This window comes from Dipodomys spectabilis, unplaced genomic scaffold (genome assembly GCF_019054845.1).
Source record: "Dipodomys spectabilis isolate Male_0828 unplaced genomic scaffold, ASM1905484v1 ptg000069l, whole genome shotgun sequence".
Classification (NCBI taxonomy): domain Eukaryota; kingdom Metazoa; phylum Chordata; class Mammalia; order Rodentia; family Heteromyidae; genus Dipodomys; species Dipodomys spectabilis.
Genome location: NW_024870746.1, coordinates 5,910,160 through 5,933,464, shown reverse-complemented (window position 1 = coordinate 5,933,464; position 23,305 = coordinate 5,910,160). Strand labels below are relative to the sequence as shown.

The window sequence follows — 23,305 nt, the reverse complement described above, 5'->3', positions numbered from 1 at the left end:
TTATAAGGTAGATAGGTATTATTCCCTTGTTACAGGTGGACAAATACTCTGATGGCCAATAAAAGGCATAGAAAAATCTCCCTGGCTCCTCTTAATTACTAAATATACTCCCTTAAAAAGACCACTTCAGACGGATCTTACTTCTTTCTGCTGTTTCTAGGGTGACATATTCTATTGGTTTGTTTGTTTGTTTTTTACTACCTCTAACCATCTGATAATCAACTTTATGGATTCATTACTCCTTAAAGTATCCCTTCATTAATTCAACAAGTATTTTCTGAGAGCTTCAAAATATACCTTGAGAATTGTGATACTCTTAGATATAAGTCATACAGATACAGTTCTCTTGAACTTTAAATTTTAGAGGAGGAAGAAGATAACCTACTAATATAAATAATTGTAAACTACAACAGATGTAAATAACAGAAGACATCACCATCAGGTAGTATATCAAAGCAACAAAGGGGAGTTAAGGATAGAGCTAATGAAAGCCGGGTTCCAGTGGTGCATGTCTACTCATAAGGCTGAGATCTATGAATGGCAGAGTTCAAAGCTATTCTGGGACAGAAAGTCCATGAAGTTCTTATCTCCAATTAACCAGCAAAAAGCCAGAAGTGGAGATGTGGCTCCAGTGGGAAAGCATCAGCCTCAAGCAAAAAATTCTACAGGATAGTGCCCAGGCTCCAAGTTCAAGCCCCAGTACAAACACACACACACACACACACACACACACACACACTCTCTCTCTCTCTCTCTCTCTCTCTCTCTCTCTCTCTCTCTCTCTCTCTCTCTCATGGAAGCATTTCATAGAAAAGACAGACAAAACATGGGTAAAACAGAGTAACAGTATGTGCAAAAAGTCCCTAAGATGAACAGATTTAACTACTCTGGGGAGTAACAACACGAGATGAAAATGGAAAAATAAATGAGAAAAACTTGCAAAAGACATTCTTGGGCTATACTAAGAATGTAGAACTCAAAAAAAGCTGTTAAAAGGCTGTGATGGCCAGGCACTAGTGGCTCATTACTGTAACCCTAGCCACTCAGGAGGCTGAGATCTGAGGATACTGATTCAAAGCTAGCCCTGACAGGAAAGTCTCATCTCCAATTAACCACCAGAAAACCAGAAGTGAGTGGCACTGTGGCTCCAAAGTGGTAGAGCCCTAGCCTTGAGCAAAAAAAGAGCTCAAGGACAGTGCCCAAGGCCCTGAGTTCAAGCCCTATGACTGACAAAAAAAAAAAAAAGCCAGAAGTAGAGGTGTGATTTAAATGTAGTGTGTTAGCCTTGAGTACAAAAGCTGAGAGACAATGCTCAGGCCCTGAGATGAAGCCCCAGGTCTAGTACAAAAGAAGAAACAGAAAGAAGACCTTTGTTTACCTTTGAATCTGAGTAAGAAGATTGATAGGAAAAGAGGTAAAAGGGCATGTAGCAATTTTTGCACAGACCCTTAATCTTGTAAGAAATTTGGCTTTAAGGTACAAAAGCCAGGAAGTTTTGTGACGCGAAATGATCTGATTAGACTTTAAAAAGATCTAAGCTATAACATATTTTTTTCTAATAACCTGTAATTATCCTTGACCCCTTCCTCTCATGCTACACACATGTAGTTTGTCAACAAAATCTCAGTTGTGCCTTCAAAATACATGCAGTCATTATATCTTACTACTTCATAAGCCTCTATTCATGAATTATTTTGCTATTTTTGTCTAGGTATATAAGTATATTTTTAATGTTTCAACATACTAAAGAAACTTGTTGAAACAAAAGTTTAAAACTTGATGTAATCCTCACTACCTACTTGGGCGGGTAAGATGGAGAGGATCACAACTGCAGCTAGCCCAAGCAGAAAAATCATGCAGACTCAATTCTCAGTGGGAAAAGCTGAGAGTGTGGCATCTGCCTGTATGACAGTAAGTGTAAAATAGGTGGGTAAGAGTCCTAGGAGGGGCTGGGAAGTTGGCTCAATGGTAGAGTGCTTGCCTTGCATGCATGAGGCTCTGAATTCGATTCCCCAGCACCACATAAGCAGAAAAAGCCAGAAGTGAGGCTATGGCTCAAGTGGTAGAGCTCTAGCCTTGAGCTGAGGGACAGCGCCTGGGCCCAGAGTTCAGGCCCCATGACTGACCAAAAAAAAAAAAGAGTCGTAGGAGTTGTCTGCACAGGGAAGGGTGGGTGAGGGGTAAGCCAGACCTTATTTCAAAAATAGCCAGTGAAAAAGAAGAGTGGAAAGTCTGGCTCAGACTTGAAGCACTAACTTGAAGCACAAGGTCCAGAGTCTAAGTTCAAAAACCCCTGTACTGAGTTAAAAAAAAAAAAAAGAGTTGGGTATCGGCTCAAGCCTATAATCCTAGCTACTCAGGAGGCTGAGATCTGAGGATAGAGATGTGAAGCCAGCCAGGGCAGTAAAGTTCCCATGAAACTCATCCCCAATTAACCTCTCAAAAATAACTGGGGGCTGGGAAGGTGGATCAGTGGTAGAGTGCTTGCCTTGTATGCATGAGGCCCTGGGTTCTATTCCTGAGCACCACATAAGCAGAAAAAGCTGGAAATGGCGCTATGGTTCAAGGGTAGTGTTAGCCTTGAGCTGAAGAGATGAGGGACAGTGCCCAGGCTCAGAGTTCAGGCCACAGGACCAGCAAAAACCAACAACAAACCGGAAGTGACCCTGTGGCTCTAGCCTTAAGCACAAAGAGGCCGAGGGACAGCTCCAGGCCCTGAGTTCAAGCCCCACCATGACCACTACCACCACCACCAACAAAAAAGCTCTGGTTGCTCAAGCCTGTAATCCTAGCTACTCAGGAGGCTGAGATCTGAGCATTATGTATTTAAGTCAGCCCGACTCAGAAGAGGAAAGTCCACGAGACTCTTATTTCCAATTAACCACTTAAAAACCCTAAGTGTTGCTGTGGCTCAAAGTGGTAGAGTGCTAGCCTTGAGCAAAAAGAGCTTAGGGACAGTGTCTAGGCCCTGAGTTCATGTTCCATGACAGACAAAAAAAAAAAAAAATTTAAAATCTGACAACAAATGACAATTATTACATTTATTAAATGTTATCAAACATACCCAAAGAAGTCAAAATAACAGAGTTGTTGAGCATCTCAGAATATTTTTTTAAATTCCATTAATATTTATCTTAGGCCTACTAAGTGTCAATACCTAGTATTATGTACTATTTCATTTCAAAATTATCAAATTAGGCTGATTGCTATTCTCATTTTGTTAAATGGAAAAGCTTGTTTGCTCATCTATAAAATGAGCAAAAAGTGCTGATTAGGTCTCAACTTGATTAGAGCTGACTAAATAGTGATTTGTCTCTAAGACTGTAAAGCTAGCCAATGAAAGAACTTAGAACTGTTCTAGCTCAATGGTAGACTACTTGCACAGCATATACATAGTACTAAGGTCAGAGCCATGGAAAAGAAAAATGACCATTTAGATTTAATGCAATTTGGAGTTAAAGTAATTTTTTGATATTTATCTGGATATTTGTCTGAAAAAGCAAAAAAAAAAAAAAAAAATCAAAGGAACTCACATCATACACTAAGAGGGCCAAAGACCTAACTTTAAGAGTGAAAACTAGAAAAATTCTAGAAGAAAATGGAGGAAAAAGTCTTTCTGACCTTGAGTTACATAGACTTTTATACTAGAAACATGATTAACATAAAAAATTTGGTAAAACTTAATTTCACCAAAATATAAATTTCCTTTAAAATGCACCAGTGGGAGGGAGAAGGAGAGAAGAAGATACATTTAGCACGTACTGATGGCTCCCACCTATAATCCTAGCTACTCAGGAGGCTAAGATCTGAGGACCATGGTTTGAAGACAGCCTAGGCAGGAAAGTCTGTGGGACTCTCAAATCCAATTAACAAAAAAAACTGGAAGTGGCACTGTTACTCAAGTAGTAGAGCACACTATCCTTGAGCAAAAAAACCCTCAGGGGACAGCACCTCACATTGAGTTCAAAGTCTGCTTTTTCCACCCATGGTTCACACTAAACCACTTGAGCCATGACCCCAGTTCTGACCACTTCCACTTCGTCACCTCCAGTTTTCTGAGTGGTTTACTGGAGGTAAGAGTCTCACGGAACTTCCTGCCCGGGCTGGCTTTGAACCCTGATGCTCAGATCTCAGCCTCCTGAGCAGCTAGGATTACAGGTGTGAGCCACCAGCGCCTGGCCTAGTTCTGATTTTCTGCTGGTAAAGTGGGGATAAGAATCATTCAAGACTTTGCTTGCCAACTCAAATCTTAATCCTTAGATCTCAGCCTCCTGAGAGCTAGAATAATAGCGGTGAGCCACTCACTCACCCAGTGAGTACATACATAAAATAGCAGCCAGGCACCATTGGCTCACACTTGTAATCCTAGCTACTCAGGAGGCTGAGATCTGAGGATCTCGATTCAAAGCCAGCCCAGGCAAGGAAAGTCCGTGAGACTCTTATCTCCAATTAACCACCAGAAAACCAGAAGTGTCACTGTGGCTCAAGTGGTAGTGCTAGCCTGGAGCTGAAGAGCTCAGGGACAGTGCTGGGCCCAGAGTTCAAGCCCCACATCTGACAAAAGGAAAAAAAAAAGTTAATTTGATCACTATATAGATAGTAAACTTTATGCTATAAATATCTCAATATTATGTCAATTGAAACAAGATAAAACTAAAAGAAAACATGAGATTTTGTTCTGTGGTGGAGCATGCCTAGCATGTGCAAGGCCCTGGGATTGATTAGGGAAGGGAGGGGAGAGGAGGTGAGGGAAGGGAAGGGGGAAGAAAGAAAAAGAGGAAAGGAGAAAGAAGGCAGGGAGGGAGGGAGGGAGGGGAAAAGGCCAGGTACAATGAACTATACCTGTATTTCCAGATACTGGGAAAATTGCTGTTAAAAAGCTAGCCCCCAGGCAAAATGTGAAGAATTGCAAGAATTGCATCTTAACTGACAAGTCAGGAATAATAACAAAATAGCATATACTCATGGTCATAGCTGCTATGGAGACATAACTGTGGTCCAAGTATATGCCAGGGCAAAAAATGTGAGATCCTATCCACAAATAAAAGCAAAAGGACCCAAGTGATAGAGCAACTACCAAGCAAGCGCAATGCCCTGAGTTCTAAGTTCAGTACTACTAAAGAAAAGAAAATGAAGATAAGCCACAATTTGTTCCATGATAAATAAAACTTCCATGAGAGTAAAATTTAATTACCTGTCACTTTCTGGCTTCCTTCAGGTTTGTTATTGTGTGGTTTTTGTTTTTTGCTTGTTTTGTTTTTTGGTGCCAGTCCTGAGCCCTGTCCCTGAGCTTCTTTTGCTCAAGACTAGCACTCTGCCACTTGAGGTAGAGTTCTACTTCTGGATTTTTGGTAGTTTATTGGAGATAAAAGCCTCATAGGGGTCTGGGAATGTGGCTTAGCAGTAGAGTGCTTCCCTAGCATGAATGAAGCTCTGGGTTCAATTCCTCAGTACTAGATAAAAGAGGAAAAGCTAGAAGTGGTACTGTGGCTCAAGTGGTAGAGTGCCAGGACTGAACAAAAGAAGCTCAGGGACAGTGCCCATGCTCTGAGTTCAAGTCCCAGGACTGGCAAAAAAAAAAAGTCTCATGGACTTTACTGCTTGAGTTGGCTTTGAATGTTGATCTTCAGTTCTCATCCTTTTGAGTAGCTAAGATTAGAGGAGTGGGCCACTGGTGTCCGGCTTCACTCAGTTTTATATAATTTTCTGATCTGGTCTGCCAGCCCTCTAAATGTTAGAACTCCTTGGGGATCCATCTTCTCCTACTCTGAATCATACCTTGGGTAATAAATCACACTTGCATAACTTAGGATTTTTTTTTCTTTTTTGGTGCTGTTGTGGGGCTTGAACTCAGGGCTAGGGCATTGTCCCTGAGCTTTTGAGCTAATGCTAGCACTTCTTCCTTTTTTTTTTTTTTTAAAAGATTCAAGACAAGGACTAAAACTTGGTATCTGATGCTTTCACTCACTGGCTGGCACTCTACCAAATGAGCCATACCTCCAACTTTGTACACTGGTATTCTACATCTCTGCTTCTAGCTACTTGTTTGTTAACTGGAAGTAAGAGACTCATGGATTTTTCTGCATGGGCTGGCTTCAAACCAGGATCCTTAGAGCTCAGCCTCCTGAGTAGCTGGGACTGGAGGTGTCAGCCACCTTTATATGGTAACTTACAATTTTTTTTAAGCTCCAGACAATATATCACTCCAGTACCTTGACAAAGTCTATCTCTCCTCCAATATTCAGTGCCATCAGTTGCTCAAGTTAGAAACCTGGCAATCAGCCTGTCTCTCCTAATTCCCTTATTTCCAACCATCATCCCCTTATACCAAAACTTGCGAGTACATCATTTGTGATTATACCCACTTCTTTCCAATTTCACTGCCACTAAACTGCCCACTCAAAACAAAAAAATACTTAGCCAGATGAAAGCAATAGACCTCTAACTTCCTCGTACAGCACCTTTTCTCCAGTTCAAGCTCCAACCAGAAAAATTCTGCGTATGCACACGCATGTGTGTGTTGTATCTATACCTGCCTCTGCTGGTACTGGGGTTAAACTCAGGGCCTTGAACTCTCTTTTGGCTTTTTCACTAAGGCTGACACTTACCTCTTGAGCTACAAAACTTCTGGTTTTTTGCTGGCTAATTGAAGATAAAGAGTTTATGAGTTGTCTAGCCAGGCTGGCTACAAACCTTGGTCTTCAGATCTCAATCTACTGAGTAGCTATGATTACAAGTAAGCCACCAGTGTGGAGTCCAAAAGGTATTTTGAATAACAATTTGAGCTGGGCACAGGTGAGGCCTATCTGTAATCCTAGCTACTCAGGAGACTGAGCTCTAAGGATCATGGTGGTTCAAAGACAGCCCAGGCGGTAAAGTCTATGATTCCTATCTCCAATTAAACAGCAAAAAAGCTGGAAGTGGATCTGTAGCTCAAATGGTAGAGCACTAGCCTTAGGCACAATAGCTTAGGGAGCCCCCAGGCCCTGGGTTCAAGCCTCAGGACAGGCACAAAAACAAATAAGTAAATAAATAAAAATCTATAATTTCATACTTAAAACTTTTAGATGTTTTCTTATTGTCCGATATAAAAATCACCAATTCTTATTGTGCGATATAAAAATCACCAATTCTGATCACAACTTCTAATTTAATGTCCTGCATTATGGTACAAATGTTAATACACTGGAGACAAATGCACAGGCTGAGATTCCATGTCTACAAGATTAATTTTGGACAATGTTTTTTTCTCTCTCATTACTATCATGGAAATAGGAACTGTCAGAATTCAATGTATTCATGAAAAATTTTACAATACTATTTCATCACACATCATCGGTACTTATTTTTTGTTTTAACATGTCCAACTTGTAACTTGTCACACCATTTCCCTCTATGCTGTGAGTAGAGCAGAGGCAAATGACAACCAAACAACAGGAATGATACAAGTGTTCTAAGTACTTTTCAGTTCCCAAATATGTGTCTTCTCTCCCTTAGAACCTAGTTCTCACTTTGGAACTTTCTTCTACCCTTACTGGAAAACTTCTATTTTTTCCACTCAGTTTAAGGCCCCTCCTTCAAGGAAACATTTCCTAACCCATACACTAGAATAGATCTCTCTGTGCTCATATCCGTAATTGAAATCTCTTAACACTTATTACACTAGTAAATTATATCTTTAATATCTGTATTTTCCACTAAACCATTCCTTCCATGAGAATAAAAATCTTGTTGCCTTGTTCAATGCTGTATCATCACAACATACCCAGAATATAAAAAATATTCCATAAATATCTGATGAACAATAAAAAGATAATACACCATGATTAAGTTGATTTCATTACTGTGATGTAAGAATGATTCAACATACACAAATCAGTTAACATAATGTAGTACATAAACAGAATTAAGGAAAAAATTGCAAATCACCTCAACAGATGCAGGAAAAGCCTTTGATAAAATTCAACATCCTCTAAAGAAGGTAGGAGTAGAAGAAACATACCTCAACATTTATAGTAAAGACTATAAATGACAAACCTACAGCAAGTATCTTCCTAAGTAGGAAGAAACTTTTTCCTCTAAAGTCTGAACAAACAAGAGTGGCTACTCTTTCCACTCTTAGTCAATATAGTGATAAAATTCCATTCTCTTCTTCTTTCTCCCTTTTCCTCCTCCCTTCCCCCCCCCCCCCCCCCCCCCCCCCGGCCCCTTTTGATCAGGGCCTGTGCACTGTCTCTGAGCTTTGTTGGTCAAGGCTAGTACTCTGCCACTCAAGTGACAGCTCCATGTCCAGCTTTTTGGTAGTTAATTGTAGATCAGGGTCTTGTGGACTTTCCTTCCCAGGCTGGCTTTGAACTGCAATCCAAAGATCTCAGCCTCCTGAACAGCTAAGATTACAGGCATGAGCCTCCAGTACTTGGTCATCATTTCCCTCTTAATCAATGTAATGCTAAGATTCTTAGGCAGAGCAATAAAGCAAGACAAAGGAAATAAATGAAAATTAAACTATGTATATTTGCAGATGATATCCTGTACTCAAAGAATCCTAAAGAGTACATCAAAAAAAAATTCTCAGATCTATGTTGGGCACCAGTGGTTCACACCTGTGGTCCTAGCTACTCAGGAGGCTGAGATCTGAAGATCATAGGTTAAAGCCAGCCTGGACAGGAAAGTCCATGAGACCCTTATCTCCAATAAACCACCAGAAAACCAGAAGTGGCGCTGTGGCTTTAAGTGGTAGAATGCTAGCCTTGAGCTGAAGAGCTGAGTGACAGACTTCAAGCCCCACAACCAACAAAAAAGTATAAATTTAAAAATAAATATTAAGGGGCTGGGAAGATGGCACAGTGGTAGAGTGCTTGCCTTGAATGCATGAGGCCCTGGGTTCTATTCCTCAGCACCACATAAATTTTAAAAAGCCGAAAGTGGTGCTGTAGCTCAAATGGTAGAGTGCTGGCCTTGAGCTGAAAAGCTGAGGGACAGTGTCCAGGCTGAGTTCAAGCCCCACAACCAACCAAAAATATTAACATTAAAAAAAAAAACAATAGCTGGGCTGAGAATGTAGTTTAGTGGTAAACTGCTTACCTAGCATTCAGGAAGCCCTCAGTTCAATTCCTTAGTAGCACATAAACAGAAAAAGTCAAAAGTGGCTCAAGTGGTAGAGTGCTAGCCTTGAGCAAAGAAGCCCTGGCCCTGAGCTCGAGCTCCAGGACTGGTAGAAAAAATAAGCTTCTTGGTGCTGGTGGCTCATTCCTGAAATCCTAGCTACTCAGGAGGCTGAGATCTGAGAATCACAGTTCAAAGCCAGCACAGGCAAGACTCTTATCTCTATCTAATTAATCACAGAAAAAGCCAGGAGTGGAAGTGACACTGTGGCTCAAGTGGTAGAGCACTAGCCTTAAGCAAAAGAAGCCCAAATCAGCATCCAGACCCAGAGTACAAGCCCAAGACCAGCAAAAAAATAAAACCAAAACCAAAAAAAAAACCACCAATAATAGCTGCTGAGTGCCAGTGGCTCGAGCTTATAATCCTAGCTATTCAGGAGGGTGAGATTAGAGGATCATGGTTCGAAGCCAGCCTGTGCAAGAAAGTCTGAGATTCAACTCCAATTAACTAAATCAAGAAGTTGGGGCTGGGCTCAGTAGTAGAGTGCTTGTCTTGCATGCATGAGGCCCTGGGTTCAATTCCTCAGCACCACATAAGCAGAAAAAGCCAGAAGTGGTAGTCTGGCTCAAGTGGTAGAGCACTAGCCTTGAGCTGAAGAACTGAGGGGTAGTGCCCAGGCCTCAAGTTCAGGCCCCATGACTGACCAAAAAAAAATAAAGAAGTGTGGCTTAGCTGGGCACCGGTGGCTCACGCCTGTAATCCTAGCTACTGAGGAAGCTGAGATCTAAGGATCAGGGTTCAAAGCCAGCCTGGGCAAGGAAAGTCCATGAGACTCTTATCTTCAATAAACCACCAGAAAACTGGAAGTGGCACTGTGGTTCAAGCGGTAGAGTGCTCGCCTTGAGCTGAAGAGCTGAAGGACAGTGCCCAAGCCCAGAGTTCAAGCCCCATGACCGACCAAAAAAAAAAAAAGAAGTGTGGCTCAAGTGGTAGCATACTAGCATTAGACAAAAAAGCTCAGGAACAGTGCCTAGTCCCTGATAATGGAGTCCCAGTACTGGCACAACAAGAACAAAAGAAACCCAATAACTTTTCAATATACCAGCAATGCACAGACTAAGAAAGAAATCAGCAGTTGGGCTCTGGTAGCTTATACCTATAACCCTAGCTACCTCGAAGGATGAGACCTGTAAGATAGCCGTTTCAAACCAATCTAGGGGGCTGGGAAGGTGGCTCAGTGGTAGAGTGTTTGCCTTGCATGAATGAGGGCTTAGGTTCAATTCCTTAGCACCACAAAAGCAGAAAAAGCTGGAAATGGTACTATGGCTCAAGTGGTAGAGAGCTTGCCTTGAGCTGAAGAGCTGAGGGACAATGCCTAGGCCCAGAGTTCAGGCCCCATGACCACCACCAACAACAACAAAAATTTAGTCTGAGAGACTCCATTTAACTGGTAAAATGCTAGACTCAAGTGGTAGAGTGCCTGCATTAGCAAGAAAGCTGAGCAAAAGAGTAAGGCTCTAAGTTTAATCCTCAAAAACAAGTGCGCGCGCGCGCGCGCACACACACACACACACACACACACACACGAAAAATAAGGAAACAAGGGAAACAATCCCACTAACAATAATCTCGAAAGAATTTTTTTTTAAACTAGGAATTTAACCTAATGATGGAGGTGAAAGACCACCACAATGAAAACTATACAGCACTAAAGAAAGTGAAGACATAAAAAGATGGAAAGATCTCCCCATGCTTGTGGGTCAGTTGAATAATGGCTATCATATCAAAAGCTTCTACAGGTAGAATGCAAAAAAAAATTTCCAATGTCATTCTTCACAGAAACAGAAAAATAAATCCTAAAATTCAAGTACAAATGACCTCAAATAGCCAAAGCAAGCCTGAGCAAAAAGAACAATACTAGATATATCATTCCTGACTTCAAATAATACTACAGAACTAGTTGAAAAAACAACAACAAAAAAGGCCTGATACTGGCACAAAAACAGACACAGATCAATGGAATGGAAGATCTAGAAATAAGCTCACACTGCTAGAAACATTTGATTTTTACAGGTGACAAAAAGAAAAGATAGTATCTTCCACAGATGGTATTGGGAAAACTAATAGCGTCATGCAGAAGACTGAAACCAGACCACTTTATCCCACCAGTACAAAATTCAATTCCAAATGAACAAAAAATCTTAATTTGAAACCAGAAACTATTAGAAGAAATTACAAAACAACAACAACAACCTGCTTAAAATGGGCACTGGTGGTTCATGCTTGTAATCCTAACTACTCAGGAGACTGAGATCTGAAAACTGCGGTTCAAAGCCAGCCCAGGCAGAGAAGTCCATGAGACTCTTATCTCCAATTAACAACCAGAAAACCAGAAGTGGTGCTGTGGCTCAAGTGGTAAAATGCTAGCCTTGAGCAAAAAAGCTCAGGGACAGTGTCCAGGCCCTAAGTTCAAATCCCATGACTGAATCACTCTCCCCTCAAAATGCTTAAAGGTTTAAGTAATGTTTTTCTGAACAGAACCTAAATTACTCTGAAAATAGAACAACAACTGAAAAATGGGATTGCATCAAATTAAAAAGCTTCCATACAAAAAAGGACATAATCTCCAGAATCTAAAGAATGGCAGAGAATCTTTGCCAACTAGTCATTAGATAAAAGATTATTATCCAGAAAACATAAAGGGCTTGAAAAATAAAACACCAAGAGAATACTCCGATTAATAAAAAAGTAAATTAAGCTGGGCACTGATGGCTCTACCTACTCAGAATCTGAGGAATCAGTTCTGAGAATTTGAATTCTAAAACTGAAAATCACAGAATGTGGGACTTTTTATTGTTGTTGTTGTTGTTGGTCGTGTGGCTTGAACTCCTGGCCTGGGCACTATCCCTGAGCTCTTCAGATCAACAGGAGTACTCCACCACTTGAGCCACAGCCAACCACTACCGGTTTTCTGGTGGTTAACTGGAGACAAGCATCTCAAGGACTTTCCTGCTCAAGCTGGCTTTGCACCATGATCCTCAGATCTCAGCCTCCTGAGTAGCTAGGACTACAGGTGTCAGCCTCAGGCAACAGCACCTCACATGAGACTCTATCTCCAACTAAATACCAAATATCTGAAAGTGGAGCTGTGGTTCAAACAGTAGAAGTGGTAGCCTTGAGCACAAAAGCTCAGGGACAATGCCTAGGCCCTGAGTTAAAAACCTAGGACCAGCACTAAAACAAAATAAAGGCAAATGAACTGAACAGACATTTTTCAAGAGAAATACAAAGAGCTAAGAAATACATAATGAAATGCTCAGCATTCTAGAAAGGAAGGAAATACAAATCACATTGACTGGGTAACAGTAGCTCACATCTGTAACCCACCTACTCAGGAGGCTGATATCTGAGGATTTTGGTTTAAAGCTAGCCTAGACAGAAAAGTCTAAGAGACTATATCCAATTAATGAACAAAATGTCAGACTGGAGGTATGACTCAAATGATAGAACATCAGCTATGTCCAGAAAAAAAGAGAGCAAGAGTATATGAAGCCCTGAGTTCAAGCCCCAGTAGTAATGTGGACTTCACACTCTCACACATGTATTATTATATGATTCTGCTATACCACACATGAACTCCATTCTGATACATCTGAAGGAATCTAAGTCAACACACGTGGCTGAGATTCTTGCACACCCATGTACAGAGCAGCACTACTCATAATAGTCAAAGTATGGAATCAATTATGAATGCATGAAGAAAATGTGGTACATATAACAGAATGGAGTACTAAACCATAACGAATAAAATTATAAGCCTGGCGCTGGTGGCTCATGCCTGTAATCCTAGCTACTCAGGAGGCTGAGATCTGAGGATCATGGTTCAAATCCAGCCCGGGCAGGAAAGTCCATGAAACTCTTATCTCCAATAAACGACCAGAAAACCAGAAGTGGCGCTGTAGCCTTCTGAGAACTATAGAGGTGAGCCACTGGCATCCATGCTTGCTTGTTTTTCAAGATAAGAGCTTGTTTTTCAAGATAAGAGTTTTTCTTTTTGTCCAGGCTAGCATAGAACAGCAATGCTCTTATCTCTGCTTCCCTTATATGTCAAATACATCCAAACAATTTTAGTTTTACTGAACTGAAACCACTTTGTACAACTACTTAAAGACAATACAATTTTAAAAACAAAACTACTTCAGTTTTACTGAAGTAGGTTGCTTCTAAACTATTCCAAAATTTCTGGTACTGTTATTCTAACTACCTGGGAAAGGGTACAAAGGTTTCTATTTACTTGAGACTGGGTCAAATGGGCACAGCATGCTTTACATGATGGGTCTATAACTTGAGGAAAAAGAAATCATCCATGAAAAAAGTCCTAAATTCCCTGATGACTTCTATTGGACAACAAGGATAAACACTGGGAAATATTTTGTTACTAGAAATGTATCCCCTAGGGAGAGTGAGACTGGAATACATTGTAAATATGCAGAATTGTAACAATAAAATCTCCCTTGTGTAAATAATGCAAGCTAATTTTTCTTAATATCTAAGAAATGCTTTCCCTCAATGTTCTTTTTTTTTTTTTTGGGGGGGGGGGTGTCTGGTTTTGGGGCCTGAACTCTGGGCCTGGGCGCTGTCCCTCAGCTCTTCAGCTCAAGGCTAGTGCTCTACCACTTGAGCCACAGCGCCACTTCCGGCTTTTTTCTTTTTGCTTATGTGGTACTGAGGAATCGAACCCAGGGCCTCAGGCATGCAAGGTAAGCGCTCTACCACTGAGCCACCTTCCCAGCCCCTCCCTCAATGTTCTTGAATTAACTTTTTCTGGGACTGACATAGTTCAAAACTACCAGCCTGTTTCACATAGTGCCAGTTCAACAGATGGGCTCATCATTATCCTCATGGTGGAGGTGGATTGGCCAATATGAGGTTGTATACTCAAAAAGAGAGTATGTTCTTTCAAGATTGTATCTAATAAGCCAGGTTAGTGGTTCACACCTGTAATCCAACCTAGTTGAGAGGCTGAGAATTAGAAGTCACAGTATGGTCCAGGCCAGAAAATAAGTTTGTGAGACTCCTGCTGCTGCTGTGGTACACACCTGCCATCCTAAATTATGTAGGAGTCTGAGATTAGGACAGAGGTTCAGAGCCAGGCCAGGTAGAAAAGCCTCCATATCCATGATGACATGCCTGTCATCTCAACAACTATGAGAAGCAAAAAATAGGTGGATTGCAGTCCAGGTACACATTCAGGCAAGACCTTATCTTAAATTTAACTTGCAAAGCAAGAACCAGTGGTTTATAAATGCAATCCTAGCTACTCAAGAGGCTGATAATGAGGTCTGAGACAAGCCCAAATAGAAAAGTCTGAAATTCCATCTTTAAAATAACCAGCAAGGGTAAACAGATGCAGCAATGGCACTCACTGGACACTATGTTGAAAATGAACTATACAACTTGTGTGTGGGGATGGGAGGGAAAAACTGGGAAAAAGCAAGGGAAAGTGTGACTTTGTTCAAAAAGAAATGTACTCTTTACCTAACTTACATAACTGTAAAACCCCTCTTCATCACCATTATAATAAAAATTTTTTAATGTAAAAAAAAAATTAGCCAGCAAAGAGCCAGACCATAGGCATGGCTCAAATAGTAGACCAGCAAAACAAGGCTGGAGGCATGGCTCAGTGGTAGAGTACCTGCCTACTGCAAGCATAGGCCCTGGATTCAAACCCCAGTACCAAAAACATAATTTTTTTAATTTTTTATTTTTTTTTTTTTTGGCAGAGCTGAGGACTGAACTCAGGGCCTTGCACTTTCTAGGCAAGTGTTCTTCCATTGACCTAAATCCCCAAGCCCAAAAAGAATTATTTCTGATGAGCTTTTTAATCACCAACAAATGGCTTTTATATTGTGAATGTCTATAGTGTCTCTCATTTCTATTCCTCCTAGCACCTTAAAAACACATTACACTGAGAAAATATGCTAAAATGTGTAGTATATTAGGCTAACCTATATTAAGTCCCTAACATTTATCAGAATTGAATCTTAGACATGTATTCTACACATCAGATGTGTTGACTCAATAGGTATACAGGTGAAAACTGTGTTCTTTAAAGTCTGAAAATGCCAAAAAACAAGTAGATTAAGAAATGAGGCTGTTTATAAGTGATTACTGTGTTAATAAAGTTTCATATTTTTGGTATCTCATTATTTTATAACTCGTATTTTGTTTCATGTGGTGTTTAACAATGGAATTCTAGGAAGGCAATAACAACTTTAGCCATCTTTTCAGAGTAACCAAGTAGAAAGAGACACTCAAGTTCTTAATTTCATATAAAATAGGTAGTCGACTAGTGAACTACTGAGACACAAAGTTTGTGCCATATATTTGATTTTTGTCATGTGTGTGTCTGTGTGTATGCCAGTGCAGGAGCTTGAACTCAAGGCCTCAGTACTGTCTCCAGGATTTCTGCCCAAGACTAGTACTCTTAAAACTTGAGCCACAGCTCCATTTCTAGCTTTTAAGTGGTTAACTGGAGATAGTCTCTAGGATTTTCTTGCACAGGCTGGCTTCAAACAGCAATCCTTAGATATCAGCCTCCTGAGTAGCTCGGATTATACCTATGAGCCTGTAATCACTGGTGCCTGGATGATTTTTGTCATTTTTTAAAGTATCATCTATATTTATTTTTGTATGTCTACATCTCAACTAGTTAATACTTGTTAGGTTTTCTACCCAGGAAAGAAAGTAATTTTAAAATTTTCAAAAGAGGGCTGTGAATACGGCTTAGTGGTAGTGTGTTGGCCTAGCATACATGAAGTCCTGGGTTCAATTCCTCAGTACCATATAAACAGAAAAGGCCAGAAGTGGTGCTGTGGCTCAAGTGGTAGCATGCTAGCCTTGAGCAAAAGCAGCTCAGGGACAGTGCCCATGCCCTGAGTTCTGAGTTCAAGCCCCAGGACTGAAAAAAAAAAAAATTCCAGGGGCTGGGAAGGTGGTTCCGTGGTAGAGCGCTTGCCTTGCATGCCTGAGGCCCTGGGTTCGATTCCTCAGCATCACATAAGTAAAAAGAAAAAAGCTGGGAGTGGCACTGTGGCTCAAGTGGTAGAGCGCTAGCCTTGAGCTGAAGAGCTGAGGGACAGCACCCAGGCCCAGAGTTCAGGCCCCACAACCAGACCCCCCCCCCCCAAAAAAAAACAAACAAACAAAAAAAATTCCAGGAAGATTTTCGCTAGACACCAGTGCCTCATGCCTGCAGTCTTAGCAACTCAGAAGGCTAAAGGTTCAAAGCCAGATTTGGGCAGAAAAATCAGTGAAACTCTGCCAATTAAGCAGCAAAATGACAGACTGGAGGGGTGGCTTAAGGGGTAGAGCCCTAGATATGAACAAGTAAGCTCAGCAAGAATGAGCAATCCTGAGTTCAAGCCTTGGTAGCAAACAACAACAATAACAACAAAGAAAGAGGAAAAGAGAGAAAGAGAGAAGAAGCTGGGTGCAGATGGCTCATGCCCATAATCCTAGCTACACAGGAGGCTGACATCTGAGGATTGCGGTTCAAAGCCAGTCTGGTTAGGAAAGTCCATGGGACTCCATGAAAACTCGAAGCAGAGCACTGGCTCAAAGTGGTAGAGCTCTAGTCTTGAGCAAAAGAGTTCAGGGACAGCACTCAGGCCCTAAGTTCAAACCCCTTAAACAACAAAAAAGAGAAAGAGAGAAGGAAAGAAGAAAGGGAGGGAGGAAAGTGGAAAAGGGGGAAGGAAGGAGGAAGAGAAATCTCTTTTAGCCCTTACTTGGTAAATATTGTGAAGCATGGGGCTGGGAAGGTGGCTCAGTGGTAGAGTGCTTGCCTTGCATGCATGAGGCCCTGGTTCGATTCCCCAGCACCACATAAGCAAAAAGAAAAAAGCCGGAAGTGGCACTGTGGCTCAAGTGGTAGAGCGCTAGCGTTGAGCTGAAGAGCTGAGGGACAGCGCCCAGGCCAGAGTTCAGGCCCACGACCGGACCCAAAAAAAAAAAAAAAAAAAAGATTTGGTGAAGCATCAAGACTATACTATGATTCAGCCCAAGACCTTCAATTGTTCCCAGTCTACACTTAGTCTTCAAGTAATTTCATCAAGTCCCAAGACTCTAAATAGTTTTTTTTTTGCCAGTCATAGTGCCTGAACTCTGGGCCTGGGCACTGTCCATCAGCTCTTCAGCTCAAGGCTAGTGCTCTACCACTTGAGCCACAGTGCCACTTCCTGCTTTTTCTGCTTATGTGGTGCTGAGGAATTGAACCCAGGGTCTCATGCATGCAAGGCAATCACTCTACCACTAAGCCACCTTCCCAGCCCCAACTCTAGTTTTATCTTGATCAATTCTCAAATGTTCATTTGCCCCAACTTCAAGAGACTAAGTACATCCAACTGCCTAGTATATCTCAATCCAACTGCATAGTATCTCAACTGTCCATTCAATGTCTCATCCTTTAAACAGAAATGTCAGAATATCCAAGCCGAATTCTTAATTTCTATACTCCCCTCAAATGTATTATTCCCACAGTGTTCCTTATCTCAGTAGGCATCCAACTGCCAACTAGGCAATAACTAGAGACATCTTTTAACTCTTCATTTACTCCGAACTCACAATCAACTCATCAACAAATTATCACCTTCGCTACCTTCAAAATATTTCCAAATGGAGACAGAGAAAGACATACCAGTCATCCCAGCTACTCACTGGGTGGAGGTGGGGCAGGGGATAAGATCAAGTAACTGAAACCATCTCAAAAACAAGCTGGCATGGTCTGTCTGTCTCTCTCTCTCTCTCTCACACACACACACACACCACACACACCACAGGTGATGCCAGCTACTAAGGGTAGAGATAAAAGTCTGGAAGTTCAAGTCCCAGGTAAAGTTATCATTAGACTTTATCTGAAAGATAAACTAAAAAGTTCAGAGACAACATCCAGGCCCTGAGTTCAAGCCCCAGAACCAGCATTAAAAAAAAAAGAGTTCTCATTCAAGCAAAGTTCACACAGTAAATACATTTCTGTTCATTACTGGGGGGGAAAAAAAAAAAAGGTGTGATTGGGCTGGGAATGTGGCTTAGTGGTAGAGTGCTTGTTTAACATGCATGAAGCCCTGGGTTCAATTCCTCAGTACTACATAAACAGAAAAGGCCAGAAGTGGTGCTGTGGCTCAAGTGGTAGCATGCTAGCCTTGAGCAAAAGCAGCTCAGAGACAGTGCCCATGCCGAGTTCTGAGTTCAAGCCCCAGGACTGGCAAAAACAAACAAAAAATGTGTGATTGCTAAGAAGGTTAAAAATAAAAACAAAAACAGAACCCAAATTAGAATTTATATGTGAGAAAAATAAGGTTAATAGTATTCTAAAACCTAATACACACACATAAGGAAGCTGTACATATAACACTTTCACACTTTTAACCCTAGCTACTCATAAGGAAGTTATTTATATACACTTTCAAAAGTACATTAAACCTGGTACCAATGGCTCACACCTGTAATCTCTAGCTCAGGAGTCTGAGGATCACTGTTCAAAAAGCCAGCCCAGGCAGAAAAGTACATGAGATTCTTAGCTCCAATCACGCACCAAAAAAGCCCAAGTGGAACTCTAGCCTTGAACCTAAAGGCTCAAGGACAGTGTCCATGCTCTGAGTTCAAGTCCCAGAACCACATACACACAAAAAATACAATTAAATATATTAACTCCAAAATAAAATATATACTAGAGAAGTTTACTTTGATAAATGCTCTTTTGTAGACGAGCAATAACTGAAATAATAGCAAATACGATACAGGCATGATAACACATGCCTATAATCTTAGGACTTGGATGCTGAGGCAGGAGGATCTCAACTAGAAGGTTAATCTGTACTTGATACACAATATGTTTAAACACTAAAAAAAAATTTTTTTTAGCAATACTGGGGTTTGAACTCAGGACAGTACCCTTCCTTGGCAGGACTCTACCACTTGGACTATGACATTTTCAAAAGTGTTCAAACCAATACAGAAAGATAAAAGTTTTTTTTTTCTTCTTCCCTTTTTTTTTTTTGCTAGTCCTGGGGCTTGAACTCAAGGCCTGGGCACTGTTCCTAAGATTTTTTTGGCTCAAGGCTAGCACTCTACCACTTGAGCCACAGCACCACTACCGGGTTTTTATCAAACCCAGGGCTTCATGTATACTAGACAAGCACTCTACCAGTAAGTCACATTCCCAGACCCAAAGTATTTTTCACTAAGATCTCTCCATTATCTCACTAAGTACAATAACTTATACTATTAAAATACCAAAATAAGGGGCTGGGAAGGTGGCTCAGTGGTAGAGCACTTGCCTTGCATACATGAGGCCCTGGGTTCGATTCCTCAGCACCACATAAGCATAAAGGAAAAAGCTGGAAGTGGCGCTGTGGTTCAAGTGGTAGAGCGCTAGCCTTGAGTTGAAGAGCTGAAGGACAGTGCCCAGGCCCAGAGTTCAGGCCCCATGACTGGACCTCCCCCCCCCCAAAAAAATAATAAAATAAAATAAAATACTAAAATAAGATGCCTTCCTCAATTTCTTGCTTTTAAAATACAGTACTGAGCTGGGCACTGGTGGCTCACACCTGTAACCTTAGCTAGTTAGGAGGCTGAGATCTGAAGATCAAGATTTGAAGCCAGCCTGGAAAGAAAAGTCTGTGAGACTTTTTTTTTTTTTTTGTCAGTTGTGGGGCTTGATTGGGCGCTGTCCCTCAGATCTTCAGCTCAAAATGAGCACACTACCGCCACCAGTGTCCATCTGTGAGACTCTTGTCTCCAATAAACTACCCAGAAAAAGCTGGAAGTTGCCAGGGGCCGGTGGCTCATGCCTGTAATCCTAGCTACTCAGGAGGCTGAGATTTGAGGATCACAGTTAAAAGCCAGACCAGGCAGGAAAACCTGTGAGACTCTTATCTCCAATGAACCACCACAAAACTGGAAGTGGAACTGTGGCTCAAGTGGTAGAGTGCTCGCCTTGAGCTTAAGAGACAGTGCTCAGGGACAGTGCCTAGGCCCAGAGTTCAACCCTATGACCACCACCACTACCAACAACAACAGCTGGAAGTAGCACTGTGGCTCAAGTGGTAGAGCTCTACCCTCGAGCACAAAAGAGACTCAAGGACAGCACCAGGCCCAGAGTTCAGCACATGTGCACACCCATATGTGCACACATGCACACATACAAATATAGTACTGTTAACTTCCAATAGTAAAGTCATGGGTGTTCTGTCAAATGTTTCCTGAATTTTACCTCTAGATGGGTTTTCTAAATATATATAAAGAGGCTGGGAAGGTGGTAGAGTGCTTGCCTTGCATGCATGAGGCCCTGGATTCGATTCCTCAGCAACACATAAGTAGAAAAAGCTGGAAGTAGTGCTGTGGCTCAAGTGGTAGAATGCTAGCCTTGAGCTGAAGAGCTCCGGGACAGTGCTTAGGCCCAGAGTACAGGCTCCATGACCAACAAAATAAATAAATAAATGTAAAACCCAACATAATATTAAGACCTTTTATATAAAATCACTGTAGAAATTTGGACCAAAACAAGGTAAGGAATAAAATTAACGTTTGCCTCCTTTTCAAACTACACTTCCCTTAATGAAAAACATCAGAGGATATTAATATATTTTTCCATTTTTATTTTTTGCCAGTCCCAGGGCTTGAACTCTGGGTGTAGGCACTGTCTCTGAGCTTTTGCTCAAGGCTAGCACTCTACCACTTGAATCACAGTGCCACTTCTAGCTTTTTCTGAGTAGCTTACTGGAGCTAAGAGTCTCTTAGACTTTCCTGCCTGAGCTGCCTTGGAACCATGATCCTCAGATCTCAGCCTCCTCAGTAGCTAGGCTTATACACATGAGCCACCAGTGCCTGGCTCACATGTTCATGTTTCATATGTCCTTACCCAGAAGTAATACAAATTCACCCCTATCAAAAAAAATACCTTTGAACCACTTTAGTCACAATGGACATACGAAAAAATATGAGTTTACTTTAAGAGTTTGAGAAAAGATAATGAAAAAGCTGTTAGGCACCGCTGGCTCACGCCTGTAATTCTAGCTACTCAGGAGGCTGAGATATGAGGATTGCGGTTCAAAGCTAGCCCATATATGAAAGTCTGTGAAACTGTTATCTCCAATTAATCACCTGAAAACCGGAGGTGGTGCTGTGGCTCAAGTAGTAGAGCGCTCACCTTGAGCTGAAGAGCTGAGGGACAGCAACCAGGCCCAGAGTTCAAGACCCACAACTGACCAAAAAAAAAAAACAAGACAATGAAAAAGCCATAGGTTCTTGTCCAACATTATGCCTCATCAAACATAACTCAGGATCATGTACTAACATTGCAGAAATAAGCTTCTGAAGATCAATGCAACCTGGCTTTATTTCATTACAGTTGTGAATTCTTGATATTATATGCATAATTCATGATTGTCCTTATGCTCATATTCTAATTGGTCTTTTATCAGAATTCTCAGAAGAATTAAGTGGCGTCCCCCAAAAAACAAAGAACTAAGCTTGCATATCAAGAAACACTCTATTTTGTATAGTACAGGTGAGTTAGTTTAAGCACTCTTTCCTTCTATTCATAAATCCTTACTACAAAATTAAAGCTTTTAAGAATTTCTTCAGTCCAGCCAAGAAGTTCCAAAATCCAGAGGCATATTTATCAATAATTCCCAGATCCTGAAAGCAGTTCACTCATAAATGCCAAAAGAAAATATCAAAGAAGGCACACTCCATCACAAACTGGCCACTCTGTTAAGATTCTTAAATACTCTTGTATTCTTCCATATAAAATGGTTGAAAAGATCTAAGTCTCCTCCAAATGGAATAGATTTTTTTTTTATATTTGCTGGTTTAAATTCCACAATGTCTTGTCTACTCATTCATCCTAACATAAATAAGACTGTTAAGACAACTACCTTCATATGCACCTATGCTATTTCAATAATGACTTCTTGATTATTCTCATCCCAAGACAGGGGCAAATTATTGAGTGGATAGTCAATAAAAATTTGTTGAATAATGTAAGAGTATCCTTTCTCTTGTAAAGTTAAGCTATCCAGGTGCAAGTGTAGCTCAGGAGTGCTTACTTAGCAGGCCCTGAGTTTAACCTCCAGGATCAAAAACAAAAAACTGTCAGCATGCATGCAACTACCCTGGTACAAGTTAGCTCACAGAAACCTTTCTTATCTCAAACATATATGCAAAATTGTCAGAAATGCTGTGTTTCCTTGATAAACAACAATACAGTCATAAAACCCCATATCATATAGATCACATGTAATAAAAATAACCTGTATTCTATAGGTATATTTGCCACTTTGGTTTCTCTCAAATATAATCCAATCAATCATATATGCTCTTGTCTTTTTAATATACACATATATGCCAATAATGAACTCTTAAGGCACTATAATATGGTGACTACACTATTTTACATTAGTCAAAATATGAGTTCTAATTCCAACTTTATTAACAACCTAACATGTGACCTTAAAAAAGTTACCTTTTTATGTTTCAATTTCCTATTTTGTAAAATGGGGGGGGTCTATGTTTTCACACAGAATCAAAAAGAGCCTTCTGAGTACAAAAACCTCATACTAATTAATATAAATTGTTACTATAAACCGATGTCATAAAGTCCCTGTTCATTATAGAGATTATGAGAAATTATTCTCTTAAAGATGCTCTGGGCCTTCACATTTATACAATTCGCTATTCAAAGGCACAACTATTCTTAAGATCATAACTAGCTATGACAAGTTTCTCTCCCTACCCTGACTATATGAATATATGCTATATTGTCCAGAAGGCTATTATTTCTTCCCATCAAGTAATTAAACACTCTGAATCCCTAAAATACTTGCATATCAACCTGCAGGGCACAACTCAACATTTATTTTTAAAAAGAACTTATAAGGGAAACTCCAGTACACACAAATACAAATGCAGGCAAACTCTTCCCGAACACTTTCCAGTCTTGCATACACACAAAAACATTGCTTCCAAGCACCAAAAGACCATGTCTTCAGACCGGGCACCATCTCTTTTTATGTACAAACACTCACTCACCAGTAACATTTATTAAACTTGAAACAGTGAGATCACGCTGTCGTTTCTACACTCAGTTCAGCGTGTCAACTGGTAAACTACTCTCTGAAGATCATCTCCCTAGCCA

The 23,305-nt window shown here is 40.8% G+C and overlaps 1 protein-coding gene across 2 annotated transcripts in view; it reads right to left on the bottom strand.

Moving 5' to 3' along the window:
• The window catches only part of Ash1l (ASH1 like histone lysine methyltransferase), a 139,448-nt gene that overhangs the window by 115,721 nt on the left and 422 nt on the right, over positions 1 to 23,305 (bottom strand). The window lies entirely within an intron of this gene.